The sequence below is a fragment of the Lygodium microphyllum genome, chromosome 16 (genome assembly GCF_053477565.2).
Source record: "Lygodium microphyllum isolate KBCC chromosome 16, Lygodium_microphyllum_v1.1.10, whole genome shotgun sequence".
Lineage (NCBI taxonomy): Eukaryota > Viridiplantae > Streptophyta > Polypodiopsida > Schizaeales > Lygodiaceae > Lygodium > Lygodium microphyllum.
Window position 1 is genome coordinate 95,648,053 of NC_141150.1, and position 19,739 is coordinate 95,667,791.

General features: G+C 43.1%; 2 pseudogenes; both read right to left on the minus strand.

Moving 5' to 3' along the window:
- Positions 1–619: 619 nt before the first annotated feature.
- LOC148023149 (putative pentatricopeptide repeat-containing protein At3g28640 pseudogene) lies at positions 620–1,162 on the minus strand (annotated as a pseudogene).
- An 8,660-nt stretch (positions 1,163–9,822) lies between these two features.
- Positions 9,823–10,272, minus strand: LOC148023150 (putative pentatricopeptide repeat-containing protein At3g28640 pseudogene; annotated as a pseudogene).
- Positions 10,273–19,739: the final 9,467 nt, after the last annotated feature.

The window sequence follows — 19,739 nt, forward strand, 5'->3', positions numbered from 1 at the left end:
TCATCGATATCAGGCACCTTGCTCAATGTGGCATCAATAGTTGAATTCAATCCTTATGGAATGACAGAAGCCTTTGTGATATTGCAATGGAATCGATATGTCAAAATTCCTGCACTTGCTTTGGCTCAATTGGCGATTCTATCTGGGCTGCTCTCTCCCTCCCAGAGTCACTCAAGTCCCAGTCTTCATCGCTCCCTTTTTTCCCATCGTCTTTTCCCTCGTCACCAGCTGCATTGTCTCCTCTCTCGTCACCATCTACAGCACGTTGTCAGAGCTTCTCAGCTACTTCTCTCTCCCCTTTGTTGCTGATCTCTAGCACATTGTATATACCTGCCTTCCCTCATCTTATCGTCATCTTATTTGTCCGTTCGGCTTCGTCCCTCCTTCGTCAACTTTAGCCCTTCTCTGTCTGTGTCTCTGGATCTCCGAGGACGTCCTCTCCTTCCCTCTGATTACGGAGATCCCCGAATGCCTGTTTCTCCGCGTTTCCTTCTCTTCTCCACCAGTTAGCATCGCCTTCCTTCCTTTTCGTAATCTGTCGAATCTTCCCTGCTTTTTTTTAAATCTGCTTTTTCCCTCCCTTGTTTTTAGCCACCCTTTTCTTTCCCTTTCGATAGGATTAGTGGCCCTTTTCTTTAGCTCCTATGCTAGCACAAGGTTTCAAGATGCTAACAAAGGTGACACCGTCCGGAGAGACACCCTCCAGTTGCATTCGCTCAAAACATTTAAGTGCTTGGCTACCATGTCCATATTGGCTATAGCCTGCAATTAATACACTCCACAACACTACATTACGAAGTGGAAGCTTGTCAAACACATCTTGTGCTCTTACAAGCAAGCCACATTTGACATATACATCAACCAATGCCGTGCCAACAGCCACATCTTTTTCTAGCAACCCCTTCATAGCAATCTCAGTATGAATTTCCCCAACCTTTTCTGTGGCTCCTATGCTGCCACAAGCTTTCAAAATGCAACGAAAGGTTACTGCATTTGGAGATACCCCATCAAGTTTCATCCACTCAAAACGCTTCAGTGCTTCTTCACCATGCCCGTGTTGTGTATAACCTTCAATTAGTGCACTCCAAGAGACCACATTCCGGAAAGGAAGCTTGTCAAACAAATATTGTGCTTTTACAAGCAAGCCACATTTGCCATACATATCCACCAATGTACTTCGACTTGCATCTCTTGGAATTAGTTTAGTACTTCCTCACAAAGCCCATAATCGACATATCTTGAAATAAGTGTAGCCCATGAGATTGCATCTCGAGTTACCAGTCTACCAAAACTCCCTGTTTTTCTCCGTCTTCAGCATAGAATGAAAGAGCAAACATAACAACTAAGTATGTACAAAGTATCAAATCACACGCACAACTTTTGGGTGGTTTTCACACCCCGAATGCGCAGCAATACGACATCCACCCCCTCTAATCCTGCACATCCTCTGGATGGTCCAACTACCCATGATCGTTATCATCAAGATCCACAAACAGATCAATCTCATCATTATGCATTTCCGGTAGATCAACAAGATTATCTGTCATATCATCTGTCTCTTCCATTGAGGTTTCTTCTCGTTGCTCTTCTCTTGAAAATTCTTCCAATACATAATCCTCATCATCTCTTTTCTTGAAAAGCTTGATTCTTTTTCCAGCAATAGGCACTCTAAGCACTGTCCCATCCAATTCTGTCAGCTCATATGTTGCATTATCAAAGACATGCCTGACTATGTACGGCCCAAACCATCTTTTCACCATCTTCCGAAGTGCAGTATGCTGATTTTCAAGGCTGCTATCAAAGACCAATACCCAATCTCCCTCTTCTATTGCTCTAGGCCGCAAGCGATGCCTGCTGTCAAACCTGTCCTTATTCCTTAGTCTAGCAACCTTCAACCTGTCAATAGCTAGCTGAATATCCTCTGGTCTCCTCTCCAACTGTCGAATCCAAAGAGCTAAGAGCTCCTCTCTCGTCAAATCCTCCTGCCAAGGTAAAACTGACCAAGTTAAAGCACAAGTCTCAGTCGGCATAACCGGTTTCTGACCATACATCAACTCTGCAGGCATATATTCTGTGGTAACACTATGAGTCGTACGATCAGCCCACAAAGCAAATGGTAGAAGTCTCGGCCATTCTCCAATCCGTCCTCGGCATGCTTTGGCTAATGCTTTCACTATCGGCGGATGCCCTCTTTCACTCTTCCCATTTCCCTCTGGATTATATGCTGTAGTTAGAGCCAACTTGATTCCTAGCTGAGAGAAAAACTCCCTAGCTTCATCTGCATCCAATTCACCACGATCCGCAGTGATCTTACCCACACAACCATACCTGTAGAAAATTTCCTCCAATAAGAACTTACACACTGCACTAGTGGTCTTCGTTCTCAAAGATCTGCCCTCAACATGATTGGTAAGATCCTCTCTAGCCAAGACAATGTATCTCATCTGCCATAGACCCATAGGCATGGTAACCAAATCAACTACCCACTTATAATGAATGCATAGTGGATAGGTCGGATGAAGCTCATCTCGATGACGCACTACTGAATACATCTGGCAGTCTCTGCAAGTCTCAACAAAGTGAGAAACATCTCTATACATGCCTTTCCACCAATATTTCTCCTTGATTTTCTCATAAGTAGCCCAAACTCCTCTATGACCAGCCCAAGGACTCTCATGAAACTCCCTCATCACCTGTAACTGTGTCTCTCTATCGCAGACAACCCGCAAAGGTAATCCGCCTCTTTTCTTCGGATGCTTCCAAAGAAATCCGTCCTTGAGAAAATAACCATAGGCTTTCCTTCTGATCTTCTTGAACTCTTCATCTGTCCATTCATCTCTTTTGCTTAGTGTACTAAGGTGCCTGCCAATCTGCAACCAATCTCCAACATAGAGTTCTTCTGTGAAAGCCACAATATCATAGACATGACAAACATGATCAACCATAGTGGCTGAAATTTCTGCATCATCCTCTTCTGCAAGTAGAGTCTCCTCATCATCATATCTGGCTCTAGACAACATATCTGCCAGTGGATTATCCTTCCCTGCTATGTGTTTAAATTCCAGATTTAATGACTTGATGTATGCAATCCATCTCAACATAGCTATATCCAGAGTAGAGCAACTCGTGATCATACCAATCAATGGCAAGCAATCTGTCTCTACCACAACTGAAGCTCCAATAAAGTACTCCTTGTCACATTTGAGAGCCGTGACAATTCCCAGTAGCTCCCTTTTGATTTGCGGATATCTCCTCTGTCTTTCGTTTAGGACTTTCGCCCCAAACCGAATAGCATACCTATTTCCATCTGCATCATCTTGACCCACAGCCCAACCTATGCCAATTGGACTAGTGTCAACTGTCAATACAACAGGCTTTCCACAATTATAATCCGCTTTCCTGAGAGTAGGAGCATTTTGCAATAACTTCTTCAATTTCCTCATGGCTCTAGTGTGGCTCTCAACCCAATAGAATTTTTGCCCCTTTCGAAGCAGCTCATACAAACAATCTGCTATGTGTGCAAAATGAGGTATCCAAATCATATAAAACACACAAGCTCCAATAAATCTCCGTACCTCTGAAGTGGTAGAACAATACTCCCCAATGTTGCCTATAGCATTCACCTTATCAGGTGAGGGTTTCCTGCCATAATATCCACACATATGCCCAACAATGACAACCTCATTCACTCCAAAAACAGATTTTTGCCCTGAAAGTGTCAAGTTCACTTCTTCTAACTTGGCCAAAATCTTCTCACATGCTGAAATATGATCAGACACAAAGTATCTGCATCCCTGCTCATTTAGACTCTCATTCTTCTCTTCTTCTGCACACCCCTTAATGGGCACATCATCCAAGAAAGGCATGGTAAGCTGAGGTATGTAATCACGAAGGACCTTATTCATGGCATTCATCATATGCGCAACAGAATTAGTGGCTCCTTGAGGCAAGGTACACATCCTAACAAGCCCAATAGGAGTTCTCATGGTGGTTATGTCCCTGCTTTCCAAAGCCAGCTGAAACTGATCATATCCTGAATACAAATCACCTAAAGAATAGATGGCACGTCCAGCAAATGCCTCTGCAAACTCATCCACAACTGGACCTATATCAACATTCCTGATAGTAACTCTGTTCACTGGCTGCATGTCTTGAATAAATCGGAGAGTACCATTCTTCTTTGGAACTGTAAACCACCTGTTTGAGTATGGTGTAGATGAAGGCTCAAGAATTCCCATCCTGATTTTCTCATTCAATAAATAAATCAGCTTTGGCAGGTGTGCCTTAGGCACTGGAATAGGTCGGAGATTCCATGGAATATGAGGAATAGTAAAAATGACCATAGGAGCAACAATATCAGGATTCACACATCCAATCTCATGCGGGAAAAAAGCAAATCCCCTTCCATGACGCTCAAGCATCTCCTGAAAGCATTGCTTCTCTATGGGTAGCAAGAAATCACCATTTCCAATTTTCAATTCAGCAAGAGTCTCTGCTGAAAATTTATGACCAATATGCTCCGGATTCCTCAAAATTTGCTGTTTAGCAGCCCTCTCTATTTGCTGATCACTGTCAGGTGGAAGCGGTACAGCAACCGACTTCACCTTCTTATCCATAGTTTTGTATTTCGTGTCAACCCTGGCTTCATTATGCTCTTCTGCATTACACAAATCTTGCTGTAAATCAGCAATTCTGCACACCAATGACTGAATATTCTCAGCCCTCTGCTCTATGGACTGCATAGAAACAGCCCCAAACTCTGAATGCTGAAATATTTCAGCAGTAAACTCTGTTGGCTGAAAGTTTTCAGCCCTCTGTCTCTCTGAAAGCTGATCATAACCAGCTGGAAACTCTGTTTGCTGAATTTCTTCAGCACTCAATACTCTTTGCTGAGTTACCTCAGCCTCTGACTCAATCTGTGACATAAAATCTGCAATTTCATGAAACATGTCCATGGACTGCACTAATACATTACTGTGACCATTCTGCATATCAGTTTTCAGCATATCTCCCATCTCTGTCATCGTATCTGCACAAATCACACTGTCATACATCCCATCTATGTGCTCATCATCCTCCAAAATTCCTACATTTTTCAAATTTTTCTCCTTCCTGCATATATACTGCCTGGCAGCTCTAGGCAACCAAGAAGTCTTCTGATAACTCATTGAACTGTTTGCTGAAATCCCAACAAAACCGGAGGAGAAAACACTGTTGCCAGGAGGCGAGAACTCCAATCTCCTCTGCTCTGTACCACCGTCGTCTCGCGAAACGGCGGTACCTAATGAAAACCCGAATCTCTCACAGTGGGCAAAGGTGCATCTCTGAGAGTATCCCTATTTCTAACATGGTTCACACACATAGTCATAAACTGAACTACTCTCATACCATCTTTACTGCGAATCCGTGCATAAGCAGATCCATCATCCATGACCTTTGTTTCCATGCGCATCTATGTGATGAATGGCTGACCAAGAATTATGGGATAAGAGCATGAATCCTGCACAAAGAAATGAAAATCCTCCTCTACATCACCAATAGAAACCCTGACACTAGGACAGGCAGCATACAAATCACCTGCAGTGTTATTGGCGGCTCTCATATGCCACCCATGCTCTACATCCATAGGCCATCTATTACTCTCATAAACTCCACGAACTATGAGATTAATCTCTGAACCATGATCCACCAATGCAACATAAGGCACCTGTTTCTCTCCAATCTTTACCATCGTCTCTGTAGTTGCCCTAGCCCAATGGCTCCGCGAAAAGTGACTACGCGGTATCATGACAGGCTCATCAATTTCAGCATAATGCATAGGCTGAACCCTCTTCTCTACCTGCGGAAAAACAGAAGCATTTTCAACCATAACCTCATCCTCATCCTCATCCAACTCCCCAATCAAAACTCCCTGTGTATCAGTGGTAGACAATGCATGTCTTTTCCTCTTCAAAACCTCCTGAAACTGATCCTGAAACTCTCTTTTTGAGATGCCCAAAATCTCAGAAATAGTGAAAGTCACCTCACTGCTAAGTATCTTATCATTAAAGATTTTCTTCATGTCTGTAGATGTCTCAATATCGGACATCAATCTAAACCCTGGCTGCTTTCTCTCTCTAGGCTCTTACCTCTTTTCTCTCTTTTGAGCATCCTCCATTTGTCGATCTGGCCCTGGTCTTGAAGACGGTCCTGCAGTAGGTGGAGTAACAAACTCACCCCCTCTAGTCTTCTTAGCTGCACTTGGATTTTCATCATCTCTCTTACGCTTCTCCTCAACAAATACATCTGCACCATGAGACTTAGCCAAATAAGCATAAATAGAGTACCTGTCAACAGGCGAGTCCCAACCTGTCTCTGATCTGATGCTAGAGCCTGCACTAGTCAAATTAGTTTGCTGAATTTTCCCCTTGTTTGTAGTCTCCATAGCATAAGTCCATAGTGTTGACTGAGTCTCTGATCCCTTCTCAATCTGGACTCCATATGCAGAAGCATCACCTCTAGCTGTCACATAAGAAGTACGCGCAGCCATGTCATCCACTAACTTCTTCATTCCACCTTTACCAAAGTTGGTAGCAAGTGGAGCTCCTGTCTCAGTCAACCAAATCTTACCACCTTGCCCCCAATATACCAAATTCTTCCTCCTTGCATCCTGAAAAGATTCACAATCCCTGCAATGCTGATGGTCCGTACTATCGCACCAAATACATCTCCGATCTCTCCTAGGTGCACTAGGAGCACTCCTAGGTGCAGTAGGAGCACTAGAAGAAGTAGTAGGCGCAGTCGAAGCAAACTGCTCCTTCAACTTTCCCACCAACTCCGCTTTGACTGACTCCAGTGTCAAATCTGTTATGCCTTTGATTATGTCATCAAGAGAGGTAGGCACCGATGGAGCGGATGGTTTTGGAGCAGAAGGTGTAGGCATCGGTCGTGGAACAGGAGGAATAGGTGGAGTGGAAACAGTAGGAACTGGCATAGACCAAGGAGAAGAAATAACAGGGATAGAAGTAGGCATAGGAGCAGATGATGGTGTAGGTGTCATGGAACCATTCTGTAGGCGAGACTTCCATATCCTCCTCTTGGTCAAAGTCGAGACTGCATCCTGAGCATCCTGCCAATCCGTTTTAAGACCCATAGGCTTCGTGCGATCCTCAAGAAGCTCACCCAATTCTTCTTGAAGAGTAGGATCTGCAGCTTGCAAGAAAAGCTCAACTTTTTCAACATCCAATGCTCTTTGTTCAATGGCATCAAGCTGAGTATACCTCTCCTCAAATTCTCGAATCAACTCCGAAGCAGCTAGACCTTTGTTTGTGACCCACTCTCGGAATGACCGCCGAGTAGCCATACCAAAGTCCTCAAGGAAGTATTCTTCTTTCAAGGCCTTCTTAAAATCTTGCCAATGTGTATTTTGAATAAAAAGATCAGTCACTTTTGTCCTCAAAGCGGGTGTGACAAGACGAAGGAAGTACTTACTCATAAGTCCAGCAGGAACTCCAAAAAACCACATCTTGATCTCATATGTCTTCAAATATGCTGAAACATTACTCCCGTCAAATAGCTTCTTCTCATTCTCAACTGCTTCAATAGCCTTACTCGCACTGTTTGCATTCTCCTGCTCCGAATAGAGTTGCCTTTGCTGAGACAACTACTGTTGATGCAATTGTTGCTGCTGCTGCATATACAATTGTGTTTGCTGATTTTGGAGCTGCATATACATGGACATATTCTGCAAAATCTGCTTTAGATCCTCTGTTGAAGTACTTGATGCAGCAGCCATTGATGGAGCTGAAGTAGGCGCAGCTGGAATTGTAGAAGAAGCTGAAATAGAGGTGAAGTATCTCCCATCCTGAAATTTCTGCGACGCTTTCATGTCGGGTTCACCAAATATGTCGAGGGGTTTGTGAAAACAAAGTCGCAACCACAGAGGTCCTTGATTAATTTCAAGATGGAAGTTCAATCAAGTGAATAAATACAAATCAGCAACAGCAACTCTGGCTTAATGTGCATTGAGCAAAAGAATATTTTAACAATCATGCCCAGTAATACTTAGTTTTAGTTCCAAGCTTGATATGACTGCAATTGTCTCCTGTGATGATGATCAGGTGAGAAAATACAACTTTTAGAAACCACCTGTTCTATGACAGGCACCACTGAAGATGGCTTTGTTGGGTAAAACTCCCTCTTGAAAGTTCTCATGGACCATGCAGTCCATAGATTGCAATGCATAAGAGAGTTGTTCTTCTTAACAGAATTTCCTGCATGTGTCATGTCATCTTTTCTGCAAGACACCGTAATTTCAGTCTCATATATTTAAACTTTTCCCACCTAACCAGTCATGTAATTCTGCATTCTGACTTTTACATCCTTGAGAATCTTTCCTGCTTCTGTTTCAGTACCAAATCCGTCTACACATATGATTGTTTTCAAGGAGCTTATTGCCACTAAAGTTTCCCTTCTCTGCATAATAGTTGTTTTATTACGCTTATAAATATAACAGGGATGGACACGTCCCTAATCAGCTTGATTCACCACCTTCTGATGCAAACATCCACCTCAAAAGGTCAGTCATTGCAGCCTGATGATGAATTCCTCATGGACTCCGAGTTCAACTCTACACATCCTCGCTGGCACCTCCAAATACATAAGTTACGGCCCTTAAGTGCAAACCGCATCCCTTGTTCCACAGCTATCACAATGAAACTGCCCTTTCGAGACGTCATCGTCCCAGAAATTGCATTTGACACAGAAATATTCTCCCATTCTAACACCACAATAAGCGCATAACTGTGCTACCTCTCGCTCCACATCACACATTGAGTATATGAACTACATACACAAATAAGCTTTTCCACCTTCTGACGCGGAAGATCATCCAGTCCTGCAAACTCCGCAATCGTAGACTGTTCTGAAGGCCATAAAGACACAAGAACTCTGTGACCTGTCGACAGTTTCAATTTCCTATAGCACATTCCTCCCCCTTGTATCCGTATCAAAAACCTGTTAATAACAGCTCTCCACTTCTTCTGAGTCAGCGTTTTGCCCACCTATTTAGAATGAAACCTTGAGGCCGTGACATCGGTGCTGTATGCACGAACTGTAATACAAATTTAGATCATCGATATCAGGTGTCTTGCTCACTGTGGCATCAATAGCTGAATTCAATCCTTATGGAATGACGGAAGCCTTTGTGATATTGCAATGGAATCGATATGTCAAAATTCCTGCACTTGCTTTGGCTCAATTGGCGATTCTATCTGGGCTGCTCTCTCCCTCCCAGAGTCACTCAAGTCCCAGTCTTCATCGCTCCCTTTTTTCCCATCGTCTTTTCCCTCGTCACCAGCTGCATTGTCTCCTCTCTCGTCACCATCTACAGCACGTTGTCAGAGCTTCTTAGCTACTTCTCTCTCCCCTTTGTTGCTGATCTCCAGCACGTTGTATATACCTGCCTTCCCTCATCTTATCGTCATCTTATTTGTCCGTTCGGCTTCGTCCCTCCTTCGTCAACTTTAGCCCTTCTCCGTCTATGTCTCTGGATCTCCGAGGACGTCCTCTCCTTCCCTCTGATTACCGAGATCCCCGAATGCCTGTTTCTCCGTGTTTCCTTCCCTTCTCCCCCAATTAGCATCGCCTTTCTTCCTTTTCGTAATCTGTCGAATCTTCCCTGCTTTTCTTTTTAATCTGCTTTTTCCCTCCCTTGTTTTTAGCCACCCTTTTCTTTCCCTTTCGACAGGATTAGTGGCCCTTTTCTTTAGCTCCTATGCTAGCACAAGCTTTCAAGATGCTAACAAAGGTGACACCGTCCGGAGAGACACCCTCTAGTTGCATTCACTCAAAACATTTAAGTGCTTGGCTACCATGTCCATATTGGCTATAGCCTGCAATTAATACACTCCACAACACTACATTACGAAGTGGAAGCTTGTCAAACACATCTTGTGCTCTTACAAGCAAGCCACATTTGACATATACATCAACCAATGCCGTGCCAACAGCCACATCTTTTTCTAGCAACCCCTTCATAGCAATCTCAGTATGAATTTCCCCAACCTTTTCTGTGGCTCCTATGCTGCCACAAGCTTTCAAAATGCAACGAAAGGTTACTGCATTTGGAGATACCCCATCAAGTTTCATCCACTCAAAACGCTTCAGTGCTTCTTCACCATGCCCGTGTTGTGTATAACCTTCAATTAGTGCACTCCAAGAGACCACATTCCGGAAAGGAAGCTTGTCAAACACATATTGTGCTTTTACAAGCAAGCCACATTTGCCATACATATCCACCAATGTACTTCGACTTGCATCTCTTGGAATTAGTTTAGTACTTCCTCACAAAGCCCATAATTGACATATCTTGAAATAAGTGTAGCACATGAGATTGCATCTCGAGTTACCAGTCTACCAAAACTCCCTGTTTTTCTCCGTCTTCAGCATAGAATGAAAGAGCAAACATCACAACTAAGTATGTACAAAGTATCAAATCACACGCACAACTTTTGGGTGGTTTTCACACCTCGAATGCGCAGCAATACGACACTGGAGCCTTGGGAGCAGCCACAAGCTTCAAAAAATGAAGATATACGACATTGAAGACCCCCCATACAACCATGGGTAGCAAGAAGATGGGCAAACACAAAGCTCTTGAAGGAGGCAGCCAATAACTCTTCTTCAGGCTTGAACAAGATATGTCAATCAGTTCTTCCTCTCTCTTTTACATCCAATTGTTGAGCTCAGCCACTTGATGAGAGAGATGGAAGAAATGCGTGGGTTGAGATTGCCAATGGGATTCCCACCCTCAGCCCACACCCTGGGAATGCATGCATAGCTGGATAATCTTCAATTTCTTTCCCATTGATCAATATTTTACTCTAATCCTTAACCGTGCTCTTGTTTGATTCCTATTGATAAAAAATTTGTAAGAAGGGTAAGTCATGCAATCAGTGAATCACTGAATTGCAGAGGTAACCCCTTCCCCATCCCATTTCCTTATTGATCATGCATATCATGAAAGGCCCAATCCTCAATTTGTAAATGCATATCATGCTGGTTGCTTAATAATAACTGCCTGTCATATATATTCCGGGTGAGGAAAAGCCGGATGCCAGGCGAGGTGGCAAGACAAAAGAGGGGTGACCCCCCCTTGCCATCAAAGACCCTGAAGGGGTGCACAACCCGGCCCGGGGGGAACTTTGCCCACCTCCCGGTGATCCGGAGCCCAAAGATTATTGCAAGTGCAGGTATATTTGATGGAATAGCCCGAGCCCTGATCATTTGAGTCTATAGCCCTCTACATGCATTGGTAATGTCATGTATCACTTGGAAATGTATGGTGGATGCATGTAAGAAGGGTGAGGTATGCAGTCATGGAAATGATCTCAGAAATAGAACTATACATGAAAAGGATGTATGGATCTATGTGGCATTGAGAACCACCATTGAGGCCCTTGATGTCTTGGAATAAGCTCCTCACCATTGGGATAAGGTATGCTCCTTGAGGGAGTCTTTGCAGGGTATTGCAGACAGTTAGTCCCACACAGTCAGCCTGCAAAAGTTGATTACAACAAAGCCTTCTTGTGTGACCAAGCACAGGCTCTATAGCTTGATTCTAAGAGGGCATCCCCCCTTTGATTTAAACTAAAAAACTCCCCATTCTACCCTACCGTTTGGGAGATATGCTTAGTTTTGTGCTAAGAGGTACTATGGGACAGGCAGTAGTCCTACATAGTTAGCCCACAAAAGTATATTACAGGAAAGTATTCTTGTATGATCGAGTGCGGGCCTTATAGCTCAATTCAAAGAGGTAATTCTCCCCTTTGATTTGAACTAAAAATATCCCCATTCCTCCCTATGGTTTGGGAGATAAGCTCAAATTTGTGCTCAAAGGTACTCTAGGACAGGCAGCAGTCCTACACAGTCATCCCACAAAAAGTGATTACAGCAAAGCCCTGATCATTTGCTGTCACATATATTTTTATATAGCCTCGTATATGGTATCAAGGGCTTTAATTTGAATAAAAAAATTTGGCAATCAGAGCTTCCTAGCTCAAGATATTGTCATTTCTATAACAAGGGGTCTAGTGGACTGCACTTGGGATGGCAGGCCACAAGGATAAAGCAAAGGCCCATGAGGACTTCCAACGTGAAATAAGGGACTCCCGTGCCTTAATGAACGATCCTAGCTCAGCCCAGGAGTATTATGATGACATGTTTGAAGAGGGTGCCCCCAAGATGGACCGATTATCTATGCTCAACCATACCCTATGCCAACATGAGACCCATCATGCTGAATGACATCGAGAGATGGAACAATGCCATAGGGAGATGGAAACCCGCCAAGATCACCGTCATTTAGAAATGATGGCCAAGATGGACTTACTCATAGAGCACATGGGTGCCCTCATCCCCACCATTTCCCCCCCTCGGATTGACCAAAGAGTATGTCCCTCCACGTGAGGCTAACTGCCCTCCCCCCTTGGAGACCGAGCGTAGCCCACAAGGTCTTGGTGGTACCCATGGCATTCCCCATAGCACTTATGAGATGGGTGATACTTCCACCTGATATGATGAACCCTTCCTTCCCTCCCCCGTTACGAATCCTTCAAGCCCATCCTTGGCACCACAACTCCCCTGTAACAGAAGCTATATGCACACTCATGGGAATGGCTCCAAAGAAAATCTTGGGCAGCATGGAATGCAAGGAGTACATGGGCAGCATGCACATGACAATGGGCAGCATGCATATGGCAATGGGAAGCATGCATATTACAATGGGCAGCATGCACATGGCAATGGGCAGCATGCACATGGCAGTTTTGGGCAGCATGGCCATTTTGGACAGCAAGGTCCTAATGTGCAATTTGGTCCTCATGTAATGCATGGAGAGAATGGTCCCCATGGAAATTTTGGACAGCTAGGGATTGGACATCAAGGCATGTATGGGCAGCATGTAGCACATGGCATTCATGGATAGCAAGGCCCAAAAGAACTGCATGACAAGATTGTGTTTACTAAATTTAATGGGCAGTCCTCATCCCTAGCTGAATTAGAGGAATGGACCTCTAAATTGGAAGCCTATTTTCTCATCTACCCCTGTATCGATGAGGCAAATATTATTTTTGCCTCCCTTCATTTAGAAGGTTTTGCCCACACATGGTGGAGATTCGTTCAAAGAGAAAATCAGCAGTTTTGTGATTAGGAAGAGTTCAAGATGCATATGATCCAAGTTTTTGTCTCCTGGTTAGAAAAAGAATGCTTGGCTAGGCAATGGTATCAGTTTGATCAGTGAAATCTCACCGTGAGTGAGTACACCAACCAGTTTATAAACCTATCCATGTATGTTGAGGCAATCAGTGATGAGACCAAATTGCATAAATACATTTATGGGCTAGATGCACATCTCTTAGCTGATGTAATGGCTCAAAAGCCACCCACCCTGTTTGCAGCCATAGAATTGGCTGAACGCTATGGTCGAAAATACCATCTCAATGAGGGCATGCAGCCCATTGCAGGATAGCAAAGGTACCCTTTCAGGCAACCCCCATATGCCGGTAATTATTGTAGCAACAATGCAGGGAATGGCAGCCCCAAAATCCCCACTTACCCCACTTTTAATGCTGAAAGGAAATATGGCAGTTTTGGGACAACACCCCCTCCAAAAGTGACCCAAAGTATGCTGAAAATAAGACACAGAATGGCTTGAGTCCTAACGGTCAAAAATTCATTCCTCCTAAAGTTGTCAAGGATCGCAAGGCTAAAGGCTTGTACTTTAAACACGGGGATAAGTACACAACTGATCATGCATCCAAATGCCCCTTTAAGAATGCCATTATCAAGTTTAATAGCATGTATGTGCTAGAAGATAGGGACAAGTTGGAAGAGGACTTGCATGACAACTCTCCCATGATGACACTTGCTGAAAATGTTGAATATGAAGAGGATACTAAAACCGATCAGTTTTATGACTCACCGGATGCATGGACCAGCTCTAGGAGCCTCAACACCCAACGAGTACATGGTAACATTGATGGCAAGAGTGTATACATTCTCATAGATAGTGGCAGAACGCACAGTTTTGTGAATAAATCGACTCTTGGCAGTTTGACATTTGTTCCTACTAAATTACAACAACCTCTTAGGGTTCCAGTGGCCAATGGAAATGAGAAAGTGAGCTCCCATGTATGCACACAAGTGTCTCTTATGCTAGCCGAAAATTATACAGCAAAGGTGGACTTAATTACCCTTTATATGGGCCCCGTGGATGTTGTTTTGGGATGTGATTGGCTTCAACACTTGGGAAAAATCTCTATGGACTTCTCTCAGTTGTATATGGAGTTTGTAATGCATGGGCAACTTGTACATTTGGAGGGAATCAAAGAAATTGCAGATTTTCAGCTTATAACTGCAAGACAACTGAAAAAGGAATTCAAGAAATGCTTCCAAATCTTTGTCTTGCATTTGCATAAGGATAATGATGACCAGCACACCACCTTGGGAAAGCAAAATGCGGCACTAAAAGTGCTTTTGGCTGAATATGAGGACCTATTTTAGCCCCCCACCACCCTCCCTTCTCAGAGATTGGTGGATCACCCGATTGACTTGGAGCCCCATGCCAAGCCCATCAATAAACCCCCATATCGTCTCTCTAAATGTGTGAGAGAGGAAGTAGCTAAGCAAGTCAAGGAGCTCATTGAAATGGGATTCATAGAGCCTAGCTATTCGCCTTATGCCTCCCTGGTTCTATTGGTTAAGAAAAAGGACAGATTCTTTCGGTTGTGCATTGACTATTGTGATCTCAATAAGATCACCGTAAAAAATAGATATCCCATCCCTCGAATTGATGACTTGCTTGATGAACTCAAGGGAGCACGCTACTTCACCAAGATTGATTTGCGATCCCGTTACCACCAAATCAGAATGAGGGTGGGTTGAAGTCAAAAAAGCTTTTCGGATTGACTGTGGCTTGTACCATTTCCTTGTCATGCCATTTGGGCTCACTAATGCACCTGCCACGTTTCAAAGCTTAATGAACAAAATATTGCAGCCATAGCTTTTCCAGTTTGTGTTGGTATTCTTTGATGATATACTCATTTATAGCAAGTCATTGCATGAGCATTTGAAGCATGTCAGATAAATTTTTGATGTACTAAGAGAGCACCGGTTATTTGCCAAAGAAAGTAAATGTGTCTTCATGCAAACAGAGGTTGAGTACTTGGGACACATTGTTAGTGAAAAAGGCATCCAAGTTGATCCTCCTAAGAAAGTGCAATGTGTCTGGGATTGGCCCACCCCCACTACCACTACCTCCTTGCATGGTTTTCTTGGCCTCTCCTCTTTTTATCGGAGATTTACTCGCCATTATGCCACAATTGCAGCCCCATTAACAAACAGGCTGAAAAAAAAGGCTTTCCTAGGGATGTTTTGGCTGATTGTAATTTTCAATAGCTAAAAGACTTTCTCACTTCAGCCCCCATCCTCGTATGCCCCAACTTTTCAATGGATTTTACCATCCAATGTGATGCTAGTGCTAGAAGGTTAGGAATAGCCACTATAGCTGCACCTACCTTGATTGTTGAACTAGAAAATGGGTGAGAAATCACTTGCACTAGACAAACTGCTAAGGTGGAATTCCTACTCGGAGACGAGCCCACATATGTTAAATTTAGGGTAATGAGGCTAGGAGTCCATGAGTGTTTACTCGAGATGGATTGGCTAATCCCCAATGATGCCCACATTCATTGTGGAAAAGGTCGTCTCCTTTTGTAATCCTAAAGGTGAGCAGGTGACAACACAGGGAGAAGCAAGTAAACCAAAAATCCTGCTAGCTAAGGTGATGCGAATAGTTCAAGGAATAAGGAAAGGATTACCCATCTACCTGATCACATTAAACAAAGGATTTTACACATTTCTTGATTTCACCAGCTTGTGCTAGAAGGTTAGGAATAGCCACTATAGCTGCACCTACCTTGCTTTTTGAACTAGAAAATGGGTGAGAAATCACTTGCACTAGACAAACTACTGTGGAATTCCTACTCGGAGACGAGCCCACATATGTTAAATTTAGGGTAATGAGTCTAGGAGTCCATGAGTGCCTACTCGGGATGGATTGGCTAATCCCCAATGATGCCCACATTCATTGTGGAAAAGGACAAGTCTCCTTTTGTAATCCTAAAGGTGAGTAGGTGACAACACAGGGAGAAGCAGGTAAACCAAAAATCCAGCTAGCTAAGGTGATGCAAATAGTTTAAGGAATAAGAAAAGGATTACCCATCTACCTGATCACGCTAAACAAACCAGAATAGGTAGCTGACACCAATGAAAAACCATCTTGGCTAACAGAGTATGTGGATGTGTTTCCAAAAGAGGTGATTGAATTACAACCACCAAGGGAAGTGGATCATGAGATTAAGCTAACACTAGGAGCTGCACTGGTCGCAAGAAGGCCCTACAAGATGTTCATTCATGAAGCTATTGTGTTAAAGGAACAACTGAAACAACTATTGGACCAAGGGTACATACGGCCAAGCACTTCTCCTTAGGGAGCTCTAGTCCTATTCCAAAAGAAGAAGAATGGTACACTTTGCCTTTGCATCGATTATAGAGGCCTGAACCAAGTAACTATAAAAAATAAATATCATATCCCAAGAATGACCACGACTAGGGCTACCACAACAACGACAAACTAGAAGAGAAGAAATTAAACAATAACTACTACTATCACTACCACTACCACTACCACTACTATGACTACCACAACAACAAGAAATAAGAAAATAAGAAATTAAACAATAACTACCACTACTGCTACCGCTACCACTATCACTACCACCACCACTACCACTACCACTACCACTACCACTACCACTACCACTACCACTACCATTATAACAAAAAGGCTCCATAGACATGCTTGTAGATGCAATATTTCAACTGTGATAAAAAATGTCGGGTGCATTTATTACCGCGTCTACTGCTGCGTCTACAATTTCGCGTCTAAAAGCGCGCTTATAGTCAGAGTTACATGCCCATATAGACGTGCATATTGATGTGCTACGCAAATATATAATCATATTTATAAAAAATTGAATATATTCATATTGTGCGTCTATACACGCGTGTATCTACGCATCTAAAAAAGTGTTTACTCTACAAGTTTTTGACGATAATAGATGTGCGTTTATCTTGCAATTTAGACGCGCTGATAGACGTGCAAAATAGAGGTGTGAAAAAAAAACTTCCCCCCATCAATATCAAATTGTATGCTTAGGGAAAACATAGAAAGATTATTTCGAAGATTTTTGTACTAAAAACAAAACAATGTATGTAAAACACAAAATTTCATATATATAAATGAAACATTTTTACATGATGAGTTCTAGTGCTTGTGACCTCAAGCATGGTCATGGTCGCAAGCACAGCTGAAAGTAATACATATCAAAAATGAAAACTACAAGCCAAGGGGAGGCATGCATGCATGGGGCTCCTCAACATCTCCTCAGAAGAGGCATCATTATCGCTACCATCATCGCTACCTGTGCCGCTGCTATTGCCGCCACCGCTATTGCTAGTCCCCCCTTCACTATCCTCTACTGCATCAGGGTTCATCTACACAAAGGATTAAGGTATATAAATACCATTACAAACAATAAATTAGAGTTATCTATACTTTTCATGTAAAAAATAAAACATACCTCTTCTGGTTGTGGAATCCTTATGGCACGATTATATTGCTTCTCCGTGATGAGTCCCTCCTCGTAGAAATAATGCGAAGTGGATGCCCGGTTATGACCTCGATGGTAGCCTACCTCTCTAGGAGTAGGCATCTTACCAACGATATGATAGTACAAAACAATTTGAACATACAAAATATTAGAACACACTACATAATGAAGTGAAACAAATTACAAAATTTAATTTAAAAGAAGAAATCAAATAATACTTACAAACTCAACCTGCCATGACTCCTTGCCACCCGATCCATAATGCGACGATCCCATGGTTGCCATCTGGATACGTCACGTCTCTGCATGCTGGCGACTTGTTATTTTCTTTACTGCTCTCTTCTTGGCCTCTTTCCACTCCCTGCGGTGGCAATTGGGTGATTGGCCATATCCAGGGCGCCCCTGCTCTTGTCTCCGTAGTGACTCCTTGGCGCGCATCATAAGGTGAGACCCCTTGTTATGAAGCGTGTCTCTCACCTTTGACCGTCCCCAATCATCTGAGAATTGTGAATTCTCGGGATTAGGATACCTTCTATATACTACCCGCAGCACCTCTCACTACAACAAAAAGGGTTCATAGACGCGCTTGTAGACGCAATATTTGAATTGTGAAAAAAATATCAGGTGCATTTATTAACGCATCTACAAAATCGCGTCTAAAAGCGCGCTTATGATCAGAGTTACACGCACACTTAGACGCGCCTATAGACGCACGTATAAATGCGCTACGTAAATATATAATCATATTTTTAAAAAGTGGGCATATTCATATTGTGCGTCTATACAAGCGTGTATCTACGCGTCTAAAACCGCGTTTACTCTGAAAGTTTTTGATGAAAATAGACGCGCATTTATCCTGCAATTTAGATGCGCTGATAGACACGCAAAAAAGAGGTATGGAAAAAAAATCAGAGAGCATGTGGCTTTGCAAGCCACATGCTCTCTGGTTTTTTTCCCCCCCCATCAACATCAAATTGTATGGTTAGGGAAAACAGAGAAAGATTATTTCAAAGATTGGATACTAAAAACAAAACAATGTATGTAGCACATGAAATTTCATATATATAGATGAAATATTTTTACATTATGAGTTCTAGTGCTTGTGACGTCATGGTCGCAAGAACTAGCTGAAAGTAATACATATCAAAAATGAAAATTACAAGCCAAGGGGAGGCATGCATGCATGGGGCTCCTCTATATCTCCTCAGAAGAGGTATCATCATCGCTACCACCACCGCTGCCCGTGCTGCTGCCGTTGCAGCCACCGCTACTGCTAGTCTCCCCTTTGCTATCCTCAACTGCATCAGGGTTCGCCTACACAAAGGATTAAGGTATATAAATACCATTACAAACAATAAATTAGAGTTATCTATACTTTTCATATAAAAAATAAAACATACCTCTTCTGGTGGTGGAATCCTCATGGCGCGATTATATTGCTCCTCCATGATGAGTCCCTCCTCGTAGAAATGCTGCCAATGGACGCCCGGTTATGACCTCGATGATAGCCTACCTCTCTAGGAGTAGGCATCCTACCAACGATATGATACTACAAAACAATTTGAACATACAACGTATTAAAACACACTACATAATGAAGTGAAACAAATTACAAAATTTAATTTAAAAAAAGAAATCAAATAATACTTACAAAGTCAGCCTCCCATGACTCCTTGCCACCCGATCCATAATGCGACGATCCCATGGTTGCCATCTGGATACGTCGCGTCTCTGCATGTTGGCGACTTGTCATTTTCTCCGTTGCTCTCTTCTTGGCCTCTTTCCACTCCTTGCGGTGGCAATTGGGTGGTTGGCCATATCCAGGGCGCCCCTGCTCTTGTCTCCGCAATGACTCCTTGGCGCGCGTCATAAGGTGATACCTCTTGTTATGAAGCGCGTCTCTCACCTTTGACCGTCCCCAATCATCTGAGAATCGTGAATTCTCGAGATTAGGGTACCTTTTATGTACTGCCCGCAGCACCTCTTGCCACAAACCATTTTTTTGGTGCTTGAAGGAAATCATGCAAT